Source organism: Felis catus, chromosome B1 (genome assembly GCF_018350175.1).
Source record: "Felis catus isolate Fca126 chromosome B1, F.catus_Fca126_mat1.0, whole genome shotgun sequence".
Taxonomy (NCBI): Eukaryota; Metazoa; Chordata; class Mammalia; order Carnivora; family Felidae; genus Felis; species Felis catus.
Genome location: NC_058371.1, coordinates 86,710 through 105,924, shown reverse-complemented (window position 1 = coordinate 105,924; position 19,215 = coordinate 86,710). Strand labels below are relative to the sequence as shown.

The window sequence follows — 19,215 nt, the reverse complement described above, 5'->3', positions numbered from 1 at the left end:
CAAATTCATATCCCTCAGTGAGACTCAAAGCAGAGACAGAATCTAGATCAGCTGAGTGCCTGCATTGGCCTTCAGCCTGGGTCAACCTACAGTTCAGGGCTGGCCAGATGCCACCCCTGGTGGACCCCTGTCATCACCCTGACTACAGCTTTGCATCTCCTCAAACTTCTTTCACAATATCCTGAGGCTTTGCCTGTGTTCCTGCGGTCTCAGCCCTAATACCAGTTCTCAGGGGGAGCTACACAGAGCCTCAGCTGTGTTATCTGTGAAAACAGGGGTAAAATTTGTTTCTAAGAACAAGAGAAAAAGAAGACATTCAGTGCATAAAGCATCTGCAAAATCTCTGGGAAGTGTCCCCTCACGTTTCTCACAGTTTCAATTAAGATACCTCCACACAATGATCCTCCAAAAAAGATGGTCACAGGAGTTCATTAAACTAAGACTGTTAGCTCAGAGAGTGGGAATCGCTATTTTAAAAAATAAGACAATGTCCCTCATTTTTATATTAAAATTTGGGCCTTGTCACACAATGAAAGAAAAGATAATCATGAGAATGTGTACATTCAGAGACCTAGATCTGAAGACAATCATTTTCTAGTACACGTAATCTCACAGATGCAGCCACACACTAAAGTATTCATTTGATGCCACAGATAAACTACAGAAGACAGAATGCATGTAGGAAAACATAATATCACAGGGAAATAAACCAAAATCTCTTTGCCTTATAGGACAACTCTTTTGAAATTTGAAGAGGACTGTGCACGGTGACAGACTATGGTGATTATATACACATTTTAAGAAGATGTCAGATCTACCTTAATGCTTTCCCTGCCCATCATGTCCCCTCCAGTTTGTCCTTCCTACTGTCCCCTAATCCGTGTTTCATCGTTTTGTCTCTGTGTCAGCGTCTGCTTCTGGGACCATCTACTCTCACTCTCCCATCGAGTGCACACAGTGGGGTTCCTGTACACACAGGTAACAAAGTGGCAGAAATGGTGGTGATGGAGGATAGAAGCAAGATCACCCCTTGTGCAGGGGAGCCTGAGGGAGTTTTCCGGGGTGATGGGAACTTCCTATATCTAGATTGATGGGGTGCTTATGCTCAATTATTTTGGAAATATTCCCTGACTCCATGGTGACTTGGGATCAGATAGACAGGTATCTGTCCTTAGGAAATGGCTATGTTCTAATGGTGGAGAAGGATGAGTGGTGGGGAAGGTGGAAATGGTGGAGAAGGATGACCAGCAGTGACCGTGAAGAGGAGTGAGGGTCAGACCCACGCCCAGGATGCCAGGTCTCCACAGACAGCACCACGTGTAGGAGGACTCTGAGGAGCAGAGATTTCTTGATCAGACCCATGAGCTACATAATCCTCCTGCAGTTTCCTCACTGAGAAATGGCCAGAGCAGAGGCCAGCAGCTGGAGGACACCCTGATTATGGCTGGAGTGGAGCAGTGGGCCTGGGGGATTGAGTCGGGGAAAGGGACAGGCAGAAGGTAGTGACAGGGAGTTTGAGAGACGAACGGAAGAGAAGGGACCCTTCTCTGCTGACTTCACTGACATTTCTGTGTAACCAAAAGAGATCCTTGTCTCCCAGAGAAGGGAAGAGGGCTGGCAAATAGAGTGAGACATTCACAGCTCAACTGCCCAGGTTATCTGCCTTGTTCTTGAGTACCTAACACAGGAAGCATGTGCTTTCTGTCATGATTGGAACTGCATCTCGTACCATTTAGTGAAAATCAATCCAATTATGAATCCCTCAGCATTGAAGAACTGCAATGAAATTAAGTGAACAGACTGAAGATACATCACAGGATAAAGTCCAAAGGTAGACCGACTGCAATACTTACGGGAATACAGTCTATCAGAAAAGGAGGTAGGTACCCCAGTGCAGGCATTCGGATACATGGGCAATATCTGAAAATGTAAATATATATATATATATATATATATATTTTTTTTCCCTTACTTCAAAAGCAACACTAGCGCTAGACACAAAGGGATCATGATTTAAGGTTTAGAGAGAAACCATTTGACTTCATGGTGCTGTACCCATGAGATCAAGTCTCATCAAATCATACCCTTTAATTTGAAGCTATTTGTTATATGTAAATTATACCTTATTAAAGAGAGTTTCAAAACACTAGAAGCAAATGTGGGAACGTTCCTTTCTAATCCTGAAGTGCATGTGTGATATGAGTTTTTCTGCCCATGTCTCAAAAATCCAAAATAATAAGACATTTAAAAAATCAATAATAACAGAGTAGCAGACCCTTAGCTCACCCTGCCCCATATGTTCAACTACATAATATCCACATCCAAGTCCATGAAACAGAGAGCAATCCAAAGACTCGTAAAACAAACTCCACACCTAAATAGAGAGAAGCTGCATCAGAAAGGTTAGGAAGGTCAGAAAGGTGGAGGCTGGCTACCTGCAGAATGGGCAGAGAAAGTGAGCCATCATGCCAGGAGGCTGACACAGGGAAGACTAATCTCCATAACATTGGGCATTAAAACCCAGAGGGGCTGAATTCACTTGAGTTTAGATCATGGAGCTTTGGAGGTCAGCTGACCCAGCACTGGGTGATCCAGGGGGATGAGTGATAGCCAGGTCCCTGCCTGTGTAGAGAGGCAATCTAAACATGGCATTTTACACAATGCTGAGGCTACAGGAGACAGATGTATTCATGCTGATTCCTGAGTGTGTTGGAGGACTTCTCCAGCAATGAGGGAGCTATCAGGCACCATTCTTCTCCCCCAGCCTCCCAGAATAAGCATAGAAGCACCCACCAGAGGGTGAGGCTGCACAGACACTTGCTACCTAACCCGTTAGCAGTGCACCAGTCCCAAGGGTTCACTGGGGAACTCACCACAGCACGCCTGCTGGTCTCAGGGCAAACATTCTTAAAACCACAAGGGCACCTTCTCCGACAAGCTGCATACATAGCTGCCACAGCACGCTGTGTACATCTGCACCTCACCCAGCTGTGCACATCTAGGCACCCTCATCCGTCTCACCCAGCCACATGTCCCCAGGCACTGACAAGTTCTGTGCATATCCTCAAGCCCCTAGCTTCCACCGCTAGCCCACAGCCCCCAGCCACCAAAGCATATCGGGAAACCTGGAATAGTGCTAGTAGTCCTGTGCAATTTTGCTAACACTCCTGCCCTGTTTCCATGTTACCCAGCGTGCATAACACCCCACAGCTGGCCTTCCTGGGTCCCACTAACACCACTGAGAGCAGGCACAGCCCACAACAGGCACACAATCAGTGCAGACATCTGCACTGAAAGGAAAAGTAACCCAGACACAACCGAAGGCCGTGAGCAATACCCATACAATATCCTCCTGAATATCCAGGTCCTGTAAATGGAGACATGCACTGCGGAGGACTCCAGGACCTCTTCTTCATAACGTCCTTAATTTCAAGGTCAGAAGGCACAGATGACTTTCTTAACTCAGAGAAACAGAGCCAGAGAGACAGACAAAATGGACACACAGAGATGTTTATCCACAATGAAAGACCTAGTCAAAGCCAGAGATCTAAGCCAAAGAGATATAAGTAGCATACCTGATAAAGAATTTAAAGCAATGATCATAAGGATACTCATTGGAGTTGTGAAATGAGTAGAAGAGTGAGACCCCTGACACAGATAAGATATAACACAGTAGACATTGAGGACACAATAAAGGAGAAACACGCTTGCTGGGATGAACAGAGGGATGGAAGAAGCAGCGGAACAAACTAGTGACCTCGAAACTGAGTGATGGAAATTAATCACACTGAACCAAAGAGAGAGCACAGAATTCTGGAATGTGAGATGAGACTAAGGGAACTCAGTGACTACAGCAAACATAATAGTATTCATATTGTAGGAGTCCCAGAAGGAAGAGAAAATGGGGAAGAAAATTTATTTGAGGAAATAATAGCTGAAAACATCCCTAGTTGGGGGAGGGAAACAAACACCCACATCCAGGAGACTAGAAAACTCCCATCAAAATCAACAAAATCAGGCCAACACACAAACATATTGTAAGGAAACTTGCAAATTACAGTGACAATAAAGAAAATATCTTAACAGCAGCAAAAGAGTCCTTAACTTAGAAGGGAAGACCCATAAGCCTAGCTACAGATTTCTGAACAGAAACTAGGCAAGCCAGAAGCAGGTGACATCACATATTCAAAGTGCTGAATGGAAAAATCAGCAGCCAAGAATACTCTATCCAGCAACACTATCATTCAAAATGAAGGAGACACAGACTTTCCCAAACAAAAACTAAAGGAGTTTGTACCACTAAACCAGTCCTGCAAGAAATATTGAGAGGGATTCTTTGAGTGGAAAGGAGAGACCAACAGTGACAGTATAGAGGTAGAAGACACATCAAGTAAAAAAATAAATATTTCTGTGAAAAATCAGTTAAGGAACTCAGAGAAATGGATTTGAAATATAATAACATCTACCAAAAACCTAGGGAGGAGAAAATAATGGGTGAAAAGGTAAATGACCATCAACTTAATACAAACTGATAAATGCAGAAGAGGTTATATAAACACCTAACAGTAACCATATACTAAAACCAGTCACAAATATGCTAAGGATAGAGATAAAGAAATCAAAATATATCACTAAAGAAAATAAGCAAAACGTGAAAGAAAGGCAAGAAAGGATCAGAGAAAATTATTAGAACCACAACAGAACAGGCAATAAAATGGCAATATGTACATACATATCAATCATTACTTTGAAGGTAAATGGAGTGAATGCTCCAATCTAGAGATGTAGGGTGTAAGAATGGATGAAAAAACAAAACAGATTTAGATGCCTACAAGTGACCCATTTTACACCTCAAGAATGATAGTGAGAGGATAGAGAAACATCACACAAATCAATGTCAAAAGAAAGCTGGAGTAGCAATACTTGTATCAGAAAAAATACACTTAAAAAAAGTACATAACAAGAGACAGAGGAGGACACTATATAACAGTAAAGGGTACAATCCAAAAAGAAGATATAACAACTGTAAATATATCCCACAATTAAGTGGGATTTATTCCCAAGCTACAAAGGTGGTTCAATATTCGCAAATCAATCAATGTGATACAATATAGTGATACAATATACTAACAGGAGAAAGGATAAGAACCATATGATTGGGGCACCTGGGTGGCTCAATCCTTTAACAGTCCGACATCATTTCAGGTCATGACCCTATGATTCATGAGTTCAAGTTCCGCATCAGACTCTGTGCTGAAAGCTCAGGGCCAATGGCCTCCTTTGAATTCTGTCTCCCTCTCTCTCTGCTCCTCCCCTGCTCACGCTCTGTCTCTCTCAAAATTAATAAATGTTAAAGAAAAGAACCATATGGTCATTTCAATACATGCAGAAAGGAGCATTTGACAAGGTACAACATCCATTCATGATTGTAACCCCCTAAAGTAGGTTTACAGGGAACATACATCAAAGTAATAAAGGTTATCTATGAAAACCCTGCAGTTATAATCAACCTTAATGGGGAAAATCTGAGAGCTTTTCCTGTAAGGTCAGGAAGAAGACAAGGATGTTTACTCCTACCACTTTTAATAAACAAATTACTGGAAGTCCAAGCCATAGCCAGCAGACAAACGAAACAAAACAAAACAAAATAAATAAAATAAAATAAAATAAAATAAAATAAAATAAAAACAAATCCAAATATGGAAGAAGTGAATCTTTCACACTTTGTGGATTACATGACACTATATATAGAAAACCCTAAAGAGTCCACCCAATAACTGCTAGAACTCATAAATGAATTCAGCAATGTCACAGGATACAAAATCATTGTACAGAAATCTGTTGCAATTCTAGACAATACTGAAGCAGTAGAAAGAGAAATTAAGAAAATAGTCCCATTACAGTTGTACACAAAATAATAAGGTATCTATGAATAAATCTAACCAAAGTGGTGAGCGACCTATACTTTGAAAAGTGTAAAACAGTGATGGAAGAAACTCAAGATGACACAAAAAGATGGAAGGACATTCCATACTTATGGATCGGAAGTACAAATATAATGAAAATGTCTATACTTCCCAAAGCAACTGACACAATTAATGCAATTTCCATCAAAATAGCAACAACATTTTTCAGAGAAAGAGAACAGTCCTAAAATTTGTATGGAACCACAAAAGACCCCAATCTTCAGAGTAAACAACCTTTATGTGAGGTGATAATTATGGATGGCATTATACCTTGGGATCTTCTGCTCCAAAACACGGTAACTCTGGCCTAAGCATTTGAACAAACGTCAGACATATCCCAACCAAGGATCATTCTACAAAATACATTCTACAAATATACACTCAAAACTTTGCAGATTATGAAAAATATGGAAAATCTAAAAATCGTCATGGCCAAGTGGAGCCTAAGGAGACAGGATGACTGTAATATGCCAGCTGGGATGAGTCTCAGATAGAAGAGGTTAAAACCGAAGCAATCTGAATACAAATATAATTTTTACTTCATACTACTATATCTCTTGGGGATATTGATTGTGATTATGTACCAACTCATATGACATCAATAGTCAGAAAACAGTCTGATGTATGTGGAGACTCAGAAATACCTTCCCAATTTTTCTGGTAAATAGAAACCCATCACAAATGAAAAGATTATTAAAATCATGGTTTTATGTTTTCAACACATAATATTATATGACTAGTTCTAGTATTAGTTCCTAGTGATGGCCATGTACCTATTCTTGTTGTTCTTACTATTGTTTAACTTAAATAATATCATTCATGGTACAGAAAACTGAATGCATGATATACAATTCATACAAGCATCTACTTTACATATTTTAAGACAGTAACGTATGTATATACCACTGTATTATGTGGTATGTAAATTGTTTTTCTGATCTTGAACGAGCATGTCATTGAATGGCTTTCCATGAAGGTGGTTATCCTAGATAAGGAACGATATTTAGATTTTACAGATCATGCCTGAACATTGTCAAAAACAAAAATATACACGCGGCCAGATGAATCATTGTGACTGGCTCACTTATTGTAAAGAATCCTTGCTTTAATATTTTCACACATATTTTTAGCAGGAATACAAGAGAATCAAATATTTCCAAATCAAAGAGATATTCAAAGACTGGAAGAACGATAGGGAGTTCAAGGGGTTTCAGAAGGAAGAGATGTGGCAATGAATGGGAGTCACAGGCAAGCAGCTTTCTCTGGGCCACTATGACATGTTTGCATGAGGATATGTGATTTGCCAAAGGGTAAGACCCAGAATTACAGGAGGGAAAGACAGTGCTCTGGGAAGAGGTGACTTAGAAAAGGTGCTTCTGTGCCTAAGTGATGGCTCAGCAACCTGGCTGGGAATCCCTGGGTCAAAGACTTCAAAAGGCTAGCAGTAACCTAGACTCACAAATATCTTAGTAACATAGATCAATGTAACTTAGAGCCACAAAGATCTTAGAGCCACAGAGTTGATCTTCACCTATGATTAGGAGATGGCCACAGTTTCACAGGATATGATCATTGGGCCTGCAGTAGATGGCTAAAATATTATTTAGGGCTATACATTTAATAAAAAAATGTATGCGTAAAAATTTGGGATTGGAATGTTAAGAAAAAATCACAGGCCCAACGTTACTTACTTTAATGCCCCATGTCACTAAACCTAATTTCATTCCTGCAGGAATCTAACCTTTAACCAGTCAGCAAAGAATTTCTTAGTCAGTGCTGGAAATTTAACTGATAGATCCATGCCGTTCCCCTCAGAGGCAGTCTTGCCTAAATAAGGTATTCCATGCCACTAATTTTTAAAGTTTATTATTTTTAGAGCGAGAGAAAGAGAGCACATGTAAGGGAGGGGCAGGACGAGAGGGAAAGAGAGAATCCCACAACCAAGAGGTCATGATCTGATCCAGGATCAAGAGTCAGACACTTAACAAGCCATCCAGTCACCCCGAGATTGTGAGGTTTTAAAGGTTAGCAGGCTTGATGGGATACAGCCCCAGGGGCACTGGCCTACTCCTGAAGAGAAGGCAGCAAACAACTTGCAGGCAGATGGCATGGAAACAGTGATCTGTACAACGCCTGGTGCACACCGTGTGGAGATTATACACTCATCGTGGAGAGCATCCCTGAGAAACAGTGTTCACAATGAGGGGACAAAGGAACTAGGACAGAGGAGCTGCGTGGTTCCATTTCGCTGCTCTCCCACCCCCCCCCCCCAACATAAACACGGAGCCGTCTGCTGGAAACAAGGCAATTCCCACACTGGCTGCCCAAGCTGCTTACACCAACCCCACCTTCCTGTGCTCTGGCAAGACTGGCCTTCTAGGTTATTCAAGCTTGCCTCAGTCCCAGTGGCGCTGGCCCCTTCCCCAGAAGACCAGGTGAAGCCCATGACTACACCACCTCTCTTGACCAGAGAGTTGTGCAGGGCATCACTTCTAGTGGCAGTCGTTTCAAGTCTCATTTAACAAGCAGATCATAGCACACCTAGATAAGACCCACCACATTCTGGCCAAGGACCATACCTTTCCCATACAACTGGCCTGAAGGATAGTGCAGTCAGAACACAAAACAGTGCATGTAACACACAACACAGACACTCCCTGATGTGCCAGGCCCTGCACATTGGATTACCTCCTCTTCATAAAACCATTCAACTCACAGGCAGGTAACATAATGAGCTTTGGTAACACAGAGAAGGCAAATATTCAGCCAAAATGCCAAGACAAGAGGAATGCATCCCAAATGAAAGAACAAGATAAGGTCATGGGCAGAGACATGGAAGGAACACTTCCAAACTCATTCTATGAGGCCAGCATGGCCTTGAGTCCAAACTGGACAAAGACCCCACTAAAAAGGAAAACTACAGACCAACTTTCCTGATGACCCTGGATGCAAAAATTCTCAACAGAAAGTAGCAAACCGGATCCAAAAATACATAAAAATAATTATTCAGCACAATGAGGTGGAATTTATTCCTGGGTTGCACAACAGATTCAATACCTGAAAATCAACTGATGTGATACCTCACATTGATAAAAGAAAGGATAACAACCACACGATCCTCTCAATAGATGAAGAATAAACATTTGACAAAGTGCAGCAGCATCCTTTCTTGATGAAAAAACAAAAAAAACAACCCTCATGAAAGGAGGGATAGAAGGATCATTCCTCAACATGAGAATGTCCAGATACAAAAGTCTCACAGCTAATATCATCTTCAATGGGGAAAAACTGAGAGCTTTCCCCCTAAGGTCAGGAACACGACAGGGATGTCCATTCTCAGCACTGTTATTCACGATTCTGTTGGAAGTCCTAGCCTCAGCAATCAGACAACAAAAATACAAGGTGTCCAAGTTGACAAGGAGGGATCAAATTTTCCCTGCTCACAGACATGATACTCTCTGTGGAAAATCCAAAAGATTCCACCAGAAAAATTCTAGGATTGATAAGGAATTCAGGAGAGGTTCAGAATATAAAATCAATATACAGAAATTGATTGCATTTCTATACACCAATAATGAATCAGCAGAAAGAGAAATCAAGAAATTGATCTCATTTAAATTGCACTGAAAACCATAATATACCCAGGGATAAACCTAATCAAAAGGTAAAAGATCAGTATGCTTAAAACAATAGAGGGGCGCCTGGGTGGCTCAGTCAGTTAAGTGCCGACTTCGGCTCAGGACATGATCCTGCATTTGTGGGATGGAGTCACACTATGGGCTCTGTGCTGACAGCTTGGAGTCTGGAGCCTTCTTTAGAGTCTGTGTCTCTCTCTCTCTGCACCTGCCCTGCTCATGCACTCTCGCTTGCTCGCTCACTCTCAAAAATAAACATTATTCCTAGGTATTTTATGCTTCTTGGTGCAATTGTGAATGGGATCAGTTTCTTTATTTGTCTTTCTGTTGCTTCATTGTTAGTATATAAGAATGCAACTGATTTCTGTACATTGATTTTGTATCCTGCAACTGCTGAATTCCTGTATCAGTTCTAGCAGACTTTTGGTGGAGTCTATCGGATTTTCCATGTATAATATCATGTCATCTGCAAAAAGCGAAAGCTTGACTTCATCTTTGCCAATTTTGATGCCTTTGATTTCCTTTTGTTGTCTGATTGCTGATGCTAGAACTTCCAGCACTATGTTAAACAGCAGCGGTGAGAGTGGGCATCCTTGTCGTGTTCCTGATCTCAGGGAAAAAGCTCTCAGTTTTTCCCCATTGAGGATGATGTTAGCTGTGGGCTTTTCATAAATGGCTTTTATGATCTTTAAGTATGTTCCTTCTATCCCGACTTTCTCAAGGGTTTTTATTAAGAAAGGGTGCTGGATTTTGTCAAAGGCCTTTTCTGCATCGATTGACAGGATCATATGGTTCTTATCTTTTTTTTTTGTTAATGTGATGTTTCACGTTGATTGATTTGCGAATGTTGAACCAGCCCTGCATCCCAGGAATGAATCCCACTTGATCATGGTGAATAATTCTTTTTATATGCCGTTGAATTCGATTTGCTTGTATCTTATTGAGAATTTTTGCATCCATATTCATCAGGGATATTGGCCTGTAGTTCTCTTTTTTTACTGGGTCTCTGTCTGGTTTAGGAATCAAAGTAATACTGGCTTCATAGAATGAGTCTGGAAGTTTTCCTTCCCTTTCTATTTCTTGGAATAGCTTGAGAAGGATAGGTATTATCTCTGCTTTAAACGTCTGGTAGAACTCCCCTGGGAAGCCATCTGGTCCTGGACTCTTATTTGTTGGGAGATTTTTGATAACCGATTCAATTTCTTTGCTGGTTATGGGTCTGTTCAAGCTTTCTATTTCCTCCTGATTGAGTTTTGGAAGAGTGTGGGTGTTCAGGAATTTGTCCATTTCTTCCAGGTTGTCCAATTTGTTGACATATAATTTTTCCTAGTATTCCCTGATAATTGTATCTCTGAGGGATTGGTTGTAATAATTCCATTTTCATTCATGATTTTATCTATTTGGGTCATCTCCCTTTTCTTTTTGAGAAGCCTGGCTAGAGGTTTGTCAATTTTGTTTATTTTTTCAAAAAACCAACTCTTGGTTTCGTTGATCTGCTCTACAGTTTTTTTTAGATTCTATATTGTTTATTTCTGCTCTGATCCTTATTATTTCTCTTCTTCTGCTGGGTTTAGGCTGCCTTTGCTGTTCTGCTTCTAGTTCCTTTAGGTGTGCTGTTAGATTTTGCATTTGGGATTTTTCTTGTTTCTTGAGATAGGCCTGGATTGCAATGTATTTTCCTCTCAGGACTGCCTTCGCTGCGTCCCAAAGCGTTTGGATTGTTGTGTTTTCATTTTTGTTTGTTTCCATATATTTTTAAATTTCTTCTCTAATTGCCTGGTTGACCCACTCATTCGTTAGTAGGATGTTCTTTAACCTCCATGCTTTTGGAGGTTTTCCAGACTTTTTTCTGTGGTTGATTTCAAGCTTCATAGCATTGTGGTCTGAAAGTATGCATGGTATAATTTCAATTCTTGTAAACTTAGGAAGGGCTGTTTTGTGACCCAGTATATGATCTATCTTGGAGAATGTTCCATGTGCACTCGAGAAGAAAGTATATTCTGTTGCTTTGGGATGCAGAGTTCTAAATATATCTGTCAAGTCCATCTGATCCAATGTCTCATTCAGGGCCCTTGTTCCTTTATTGACCGTGTGTCTAGATGATCTATCCATTTCTGTAAGTGGGGTGTTAAAGTTCCCTGCAATTACCACATTCTTATCAATAAGGTTGCTTATGTTTATGAGTAATTGTTTTATATATTTGGGGGCTCCGGTATTCGGCGCATAGACATTTATAATTGTTAGCTCTTCCTGATGGATAGACCCTGTAACTATTATATAATGTCCTTCTTCATCTCTTGTTACAGCCTTTAATTTAAAGTTTAGTTTGTCTGATATAAGTATGGCTACTCCAGCTTTCTTTTGGCTTCCAGTAGCATGATAAATAGTTCTCCATCCCCTCACTCTCAATCTAAAGGTGTTCTCAGGTCTAAAATGAGTCTCTTGTAGACAGCAAATAGATGGGTCTTGTTTTTTTATCCATTCTGATACCCTATGTCTTTTGGTTGGCGCATTTAATCCATTTACATTCAATGTTATTATAGAAAGATACGGGTTTAGAGTCATTGTGATGTCTGTATGTTTTATGCTTGTAGTGATGTCTCTGGGACTTTGTCTCACAGGATCCCCCTTAGGATCTCTTGTAGGGCTGGTTTAGTGGTGGCAAATTCCTTCAGGTTTTGTTTGTTTGGGAAGACCTTTATCTCTCCTTCTATTCTAAATGACAGACTTGCTGGATAAAGGATTCTCGGCTGCATATTTTTTCTGTCTAGCACCCTGAAAATCTCGTGCCAATTCTTTCTGGCCTGCCAAGTTTCAAAAGAGAGATCAGTCACGAGTCTTATAGGTCTCCCTTTATATGTGAGGGCACGTTTACCCCTTGCTGCTTTCAGAATTTTCTCTTTATCCTTGTATTTTGCCAGTTTCACTATGATATGTCGTGCAGAAGTTCGATTCAAGTTACGTCTGAAGGGAGTTCTCTGTGCCTCTTGGATTTCAATGCCTTTTTCCTTCCCCAGTTCAGGGAAGTTCTCAGCTATGATTTCTTCAAGTACCCCTTCAGCACCTTTCCCTCTCTCTTCCTCCTCTGGGATACCAATTATGCGTATATTATTTCTTTTTAGTGTATCACTTAGTTCTCTAATTTTCCCCTCATACTCCTGGATTTTTTTGTCTCTCTTTTTCTCAGCTTCCTCTTCTTCCATAACTTTATCTTCTAGTTCACCTATTCTCTCCTCTGCCTCTTCAAGCCGAGCTGTGGTGGTTTCCATTTTGTTATGCATTTCGTTTAAAGCGTTTTTCAGCTCCTCGTGACTGTTCCTTAGTCCCTTGATCTCTGTAGCAAGAGATTCTCTGCTGTCCTGTATACTGTTTTCAAGCCCAGCGATTAATTTTATGACTATTATTCTAAATTCACTTTCTGTTATATTATTTAAATCCTTTTTGATCAGCTCATTAGCTGTTGTTATTTCCTGGAGATTCTTCTGAGGGGAATTCTTCCGCTTGGTCATTTTGGATAGTCCCTGGCGTGGTGAGGACCTGCAGGGCACTTCCCCTGTGCTGTGGCGTATAACTGGAGTTGGTGGGTCGGGCCGCAGTCAGACCTGATGTCTGCCCCCAGCCCACCGCTGGGGCCACAGTCAGACTGGTGTGTGCCTTCTCTTCCCCTCTCCTAGGGGCGGGATTCACTGTGGGGTGGCGTGGCCCGTCTGGGCAACTTGCACACTGCCAGGCTTGTGATGCTGGGGATCTGGCGTATTAGCTGGGGTGGGTAGGCAAGGTGCATGGGGGCAGGAGGGGCAGGCTTAGCTTGCTTCTCCTTAGGTGATCCACTTCAGGAGGGGCCCTGTGGCAGCGGGAGGGAGTCAGATCCGCTGCCGGAGGTTTGGCTCCGCAGCAGCACAGAGTTGGGTGTTTGCGCGGAGGGAGCAAGTTCCCTGGCAGGAACTGGTTTCCTTTGGGATTTTGACTGGGGGATGGGCGGGGGAGATGGCGCTGGCGAGCGCCTTTGTTCCCCGACAAACTGAGCTCTGTCGTCAGGAGGCTCAGCAGCTCTCCCTCCCTTTGTCCTCCAGCCTTCCTGCTTTCCGAGCAGAGCTGCTAACTTATGTCCTCCCAGACGCTAAGTCGCGCTTGCTGTCAGAACACAGTCCGCCCGGCCCCTCCGCTTTTGCAAGCCAGAGTCAGGGGCTCTGCTTGGCCGGCGAGCCGCCCCTCTGCCCCGGCTCCCTCCCGCCAGTCCATGGAGCACGCACCGCCTCGCTGCCCTTCCTACCCTCTTCCGTGGGCCTCTTGTCTGCGCTTGGCTCCGGCGACTCCGTTCTGCTAATCCTCTGGCAGTTTTCTGGGTTATTTAGGCAGGTGTAGGTAGAATCTAAGTGATCAGCGGGACGCGCGGTGAGCCCAGCGTCCTCCTACGCCGCCATCTTGACCTATGTATTTCTTTAGTATTTATTTTTTCAAGTTTTTATTTAAATTCCAGTTGGTTAACACACAGTGTAATGTTAGCCTCAGGTATAGAATGTAGTCATCCATCACTTACATACAACACCCAGTGTTCCTAACTACTGGCGCCCTCCTTAGGCCATCACCCATTTAACCCACCCACCTCCACAACTCCCTTCTAGTAACCCTCCGTTTGCTATTTATAGTTAAGAGTTTGGTTTCTGGTTGATTTTTCTTTCATTCCACTATGTGAAGGGTCATATTTATCAATTTGCATTTCTGAAACATCCTTCCTTTACAGGGAAAAAACCCTTCATCATGGTCAATGATCCTTTTAATGTGATGCTGAATTTGGCTTGCCTGTATATTACTGAGAATGATTCATCTATATTCATTACGGGGATACTAGCCTATAGATTTCTGTTTAGGTAGTATCCTTTTCTGGCTTCCTACCAGGGTAATTCCAGTCTTATGAAATGAGTTTGGTGGTGTTCATTCCTTTTGAATCAGTGAGAGGACTGCTGTTAGTTTCTTCTACAAATATTTGGTCATATTCACCAGTGAATCCACCTGGTCCTCTGCTTTTCTTCCCTGAGAGAATTTTGATTACTGATTCAATTTACTTACATTGGTTATCTTCTTGTGTTGATGCAGTCTTCCTTTAATGGGTCTGTGCAAACGTTCTTTATCTTCCTGATACAGTCTTGTTAGGTTGTGTGTTTCTAAGAACCTATCCATTTCTTCTAGGTAGGAGGTTTGCTGGCATCTAATTTGGCCATAGTCACCTCTTTGTCACTTTTATGTTTCTTTGGTATCAGGTGTAATGTCTACTCTTTTATTTATAATTCTTTTGAATTGGGTCATCTCTCTGTCTTAGCATAGTCTATGTAAAATCTTGACAATTTTGTTTCACTCTTCTGAAAACCCACTTTTGGTCTTCTTCATATTTTCTATTGATTTCATGGTCTCAGTTTCATTGGTTTCCATTCTCATATGTATTACTTAATCTCTTTTGAGAACACTGGACATAGATTGTTGTTTTTTTCTAGTTCTTTGAAGTTAAAGGTAGGTTGTTCATTTGAGTCCCAACTCTTTCCTCCACGCATGCAAATCTAGTGACTGATCAGAGAAGCTTCAATAGGTCTTTTCTGTCCTATTTCTCATTCTCAGAACTCTGAGAAATAGAACCAGAAAATTTATTTGAAGACACAATACATGAAAACTTCCTGAATGCAGGGAAGGAAAGAGATCCAGAAGCAGGAGGCACAAAGAACCCCCAATATATTCAACAGAAGCAGATCCACACCAAGTCACATAGTAATTAAAACGCAAAATGTCATGATAAAGAAAAATTTTTACAACGAAAAACAAAAGATGACAGTTACTTGCAAGGAAAACCCCATAAGGTTATCACTGGATGTTTTTCAGAAGAAACTTTGAAACCCTAAGTGAGCAGTATGGTATGGCAAAGGTGCTGAATGGAAAACATCTGCAGCCAAAGAGAGTCTATCCAGAACACTATCATTCAGATGGAAGGAGAGATCAAGATGTTCCCAAATAAATACTTAGCGAGCTCACAACCAATAAACCAGCCCTGCAAGAAATGTTAAAGGGGACCCTTTAAGTGGAAAAGAAACACCTAAAGTGACAGTATTAAAGTGCGAACGGCAAAAGCAATAAAAATGAGTATATCTGTAAAACATCAGCCAAAGTATTCACTATATGAAAGGTTTTGAAATATGACATTACATACCTACAAGACGGGGAGGAGAGGAGTAAACAACTGGTTCAAACTTAAACAACTATCAACTTAATATAGACTTCTATATGCACAAGTGGTTAGGTACAAACCTAATAATAACTACAAATCAAACACCACTAATACATATGCAGAGTATAAAGACAACCAATTTCAACTGTGCTACTAAAGAAACTCAGCAAGCCGTAAAAAAGAGAAAGAGAAGAAAGGATCAGGAAGATTCAGAAACAACCACCAACAAGTAATAAAAGGACAAGTACATGTCTATCAATTACTTTGAAAGGAAACAGACTAAATGCTCAAATCAAAGGCACTGGATGACAGATAGGGGCATATGGATGGCTCAATCATGACATTTCCACTCTTGATTTCATCTCAGGCTATGATGCCAGGATCACGGGATTGAGCCCCAATTGGGCTCTGCACTGAGCATGGAACTTGTCTAAGATACATACTCATTCTCAAATTCTCTCTCTCTCTCTCTTTTTCTATCTTCCCCCATTTCCCCCACCCTGCCCTCCCATGCCTGTGCCTTCTCTCCTCATAATAAAAGGCACTGGGTGAGAGAATGAATGAAATATATGACCCATCTATCTTCTATCTAAAAGAGAATAATTATAGAACTAAAGTATCAATAGAAAACTGCAGTAGCCATACCTATATCAGACAAATAGATTTCAAAATAAAACTGTAACAAGAGACAAAGAAGGACACTATAATAATAAAAGATATAATCCAACAAAAAGAACAATTGTAAACATATATGTGCTCAACCTGAGAGCACCCAATACACAAAACAGTAAAAAACTAAAGTAAAGAATTTATACTCATAGAAACATAGTAGGGCTTTTAACACCCCAATGACACCAATGGAGACATGATTCCATCAGAAAATATACATTTGTATATTTTCTAACAACAGAATGCACATGGGTTTGAGAATCCGTGAAGATATACTCGACATGGAATATGGAATATCACTATGTCATTTTCAAAGCATGACTGCAGCTGCACGAGAGGATTGCTGAAGCCAACCCGAAGGGTTGTACATACATTTGTCTAGCCTTGGAAGCCAGAGAATAACCCTGACCGGCACCCACCCTTGTGTACTGCACTCAGACCTGTGGGAAGACAACTGCTCTGCTATCGGGTAACCGCCTGGAGCTTCCTGGGACCTAACCCTAAACCTAACAGTAACCCTAACCAGAACCCTCTCCCTACACGCAACCCTATATATCACACTTACTCTACAACAGATCCACATATGAGCATGTGCCCTCACTTTAGCCTTCCATGCAATTCACAACACTGATGTTGCTTCGACCGTGGCGACATCCCTGGACCGAACCATAAACCTAGCTAAGGCCCTCTCCTCATGGGGACCCAATTTCAAAGTCTGACAACAACAAGCACACGGGTTTGAAAATCGGTGCAGAAATACTCAGCATGGAGATGGAACATGACGATGTCATTTCCAAAGCTTGACTGCAGCTACAAGAGAGGATTTCTGAGGCCTACCTGAGAGAGTCCTATATAGTTGTCTGGACTTGGAACCCAAGGACTAATCCTGAATGGCACGAACCCTTATGCACTCTATTCAGCCCTTTGTGAGACAACTGCACTGTTGTGAGTTCAGGTCCTGGAGTCTTATGGGACCTAACCCTAACCCTAAACTCATCCCTGTCCATAATCCTCAACATACACATAACCATAACTCGAACCATAACCCTACACTAGACCATGCACCCTCACATGGGCCCTCAATTCAGCCCTTGAGGGAGATCATGAAACCGGAGTCGCTGCAGCCCTGGCGACGTCCCTGGATGGAAGTTGAACCCTAGCTAAGGCTCTGTCACCTTGGGGACCCAATTCCATAGTCTGACAACAGCACGAACACGGGTTCAAGAATCGGTGCAGAGATACTCGATATGGAACCTGGAATAGCACCATGTCATTTCCAAAGCATGACTGCAGCTGCGTGAGAGGACTCCTGAGGCCTACCTGAAGGGTGGCCCATACATTTGTCTGGCTTTGGAACACAAAGACTAACCCTGCCCGGCACCCTCCATGTGTACTCCACTCAGCCCTTCGGGGAGATAATTTCACTGCTGTGGGTTCAGCATCTGGAGCCACCTGGGACCTAACCCTAAAACTAAACCTAACCCTAACCTATAACCCTCACTCTACACCTAACCTACCTATCTCACTAAGTCTACAGCAGACCACAGCCTCGCCTGTGCCCTCACTTCAGCCCGCCATGGAATTCATAACATTGGTTTCACTTCGGCCCAGGTGACATCCCTGGAATGAACCCTAACCCTAGCTATGGCTCTCTATTCATGGGGACCCAATTCCAAAGTCTGACAACAGCATGCACATGGGCTCGAGAATCGGTACAGAGATAATTAGCATGGAACTGGAACATTCACCATGTCATTTCCAAAATGCAATTCCAGCTGCATGAGAGGATTCATGAGGCCTACACGAAGGGTGACCCATATATTTGTCTGGCCTTGGAACCCTAAGACTATCCCTGAATGGTACCCGCCCTTGTGTACTCCACTCAACCCTTTGGGGGGACAACTGCTTAGCTTTGGGTCAGTGTCTGGAGCCATGTGGGACCTAACCCTAACCCTAACCATAACCCTATCTATAACCCTCAACCTACACCTAACCCTATCTATCTCACTAAGTCTACACTAGACCCACAGCCGCCCATATGCTCTCACTTAAGCCCTCCATGTAATTCACAACACTGGTGTGGCTTCAGCCCTGGTGATGTCTTTGGACCAAACCGTTATCCTAGCGAAGTCTCTCTCCCCATGAAGACACGATTTCAAAGTGTGACAATAGCACGCACATGGGTTCGAGAATAGGTGCAGAAATACTTGGCATGGAACCTGGAACATCACCATGTCATTTGCAAAGCGCGACTGCAACTGCACTAGAGAATTCCTGAGGCCTAAACGAAGGGTGGCTCATACATTTGTCGGAACTTGGAACCCAAAGACTAATCCTGGCTGGCACCCTCCCATGTGTACTCCACTCAGCCATTCGGGGAGACCACTGCTCAGCTGTGGGGTCAGTGCCAGGGGCCTCCTGGGACCTAACCTTAACCCTAACCATAACTCTAACGTATAACCTTCAACCTACACCTAACGCTATTTATCTAAGTCTACACCACACCCACAGCCACGCATGTGTCCTCACTTCAGCCCTCCATGGAAGTCACAACACTGCTGTCGCTTTGGCCAAGGCGATGTCTCTGGATAGAAACCCAAACCTAGCTAGGTCTCTCTCCCCATGGGAACCCAATTCCAGAGTGTGACAACAGCATGTACACGGGGTCGAGAATCGGTGCAGAAATAGTCGACATGGAAGCTCGAACAACACCATGTCTTTTCCAAAGCGT

General features: G+C 42.3%; 1 long non-coding RNA gene across 2 annotated transcripts in view; it reads left to right on the top strand.

The window, feature by feature from the left end:
• LOC109500442 overlaps window positions 1-2,152 on the top strand; it is a 97,913-nt gene extending 95,761 nt beyond the window's left edge. Inside the window, exons 10-12 of one of the 2 annotated variants that reach the window (XR_002741546.2) lie at window positions 732-780; window positions 909-978; window positions 1,767-2,152. This is a non-coding gene — a long non-coding RNA (uncharacterized LOC109500442). Of the gene's footprint in view, window positions 1-731 lie in introns of both variants that reach the window. The other variant, XR_006596175.1, reaches the window with a different exon arrangement.
• Window positions 2,153-19,215: the final 17,063 nt, after the last annotated feature.